General features: G+C 52.6%; 1 long non-coding RNA gene across 1 annotated transcript in view; it reads left to right on the top strand.

The window, feature by feature from the left end:
• LOC107183583 overlaps positions 1-1,026 on the top strand; it is a 27,544-nt gene that overhangs the window by 20,143 nt on the left and 6,375 nt on the right. The gene's annotated exons all lie outside the window — the stretch shown is intronic.

The following is a 1,026-nucleotide window of genomic DNA, read 5'->3' on the forward strand; positions in this document are numbered from 1 at the left end:
ATTTATGTGCGAGTCTCAGCCTCCGCGCGGCGCGCGGCCCTGATTGGTGCCGGGCGGGCGCTGGCTCGGCTTTGCGAGGGTGTCGTCACGGCCTGGAGGAAACCAGTCTCTTTACCTGATAAAACGTATGAATAGATGGTTAGTCATAAACTTCAGCGCCGTCGGAACGGAGGCTGTAGCTTTAAAAGCCGTGCTGGTGACTTCAGGTACACCTGCAACACAGGTAGGGCAGGACCGGTTTCCAGGCAACTGTCAGGGGTGAAGAAAGGTGAGGTTCAGACGCTTTTTTTTTCTTCTTCTTCTTCGGGGGAGCGGGTGTTGTGCACGGTGCTGAGCGCTCGGGGACCTGGAAGAATGCAGGGGGGATGTGTGCTGAGGACCGAGCTCCACGGCTAGCCTCGCCTTCTTGTTAAAACTGCTTCTCTCTCTCTCTCTCTCTGCATGTCTGTAATTACACAGTTTTAAGGGAAGCTGTATTTAAACCGATCAGAGACCAGCTAGGTACCCGTTTCAGGAAATGACCAGATTTGGGTAAGACAGGAATAAAAGTCGGTTTCATGTTACCGGGCTGGCTCTTTCCTAAAGGGAGAGGGAGGTTTCGCGTGGACTTCAGCCGCTGTCATCCCCGCTGCTGTGTTCAGCTGCTTTTGTGTTGTTGTTTTTAATTGATTTCAGAGAGGAAGGGAGAGGGAGAGACATCAGTGATGAGAATCATTGATCCCCTGCCTCCTGCACGCCCCACACTGGGGATCGAGCCTGCAACCTGAGCATGTGCCCTGACGGGGAATCGAGCCGTGACCTCCTGGTTCACAGGTCGACACTCGCTCGCGGGCCGGGCCAGCTGTGTTCCGTGGCTATTCTAATAGGTGCCAGAGGTCTTGAACTAACAATGTATAACCCAACACACATTAGATTGTAAACTCCTTAAGGGCAGGACCTCTGCTGCACAGCTCCTATCTTCTGGGCCCTGGCACACGGTTAATGGTTGATAAATAACTGCACGAAAGCACATTTTACATTTTAAAG

Source organism: Myotis davidii, unplaced genomic scaffold (genome assembly GCF_000327345.1).
Source record: "Myotis davidii unplaced genomic scaffold, ASM32734v1 scaffold299, whole genome shotgun sequence".
Classification (NCBI taxonomy): Eukaryota; Metazoa; Chordata; class Mammalia; order Chiroptera; family Vespertilionidae; genus Myotis; species Myotis davidii.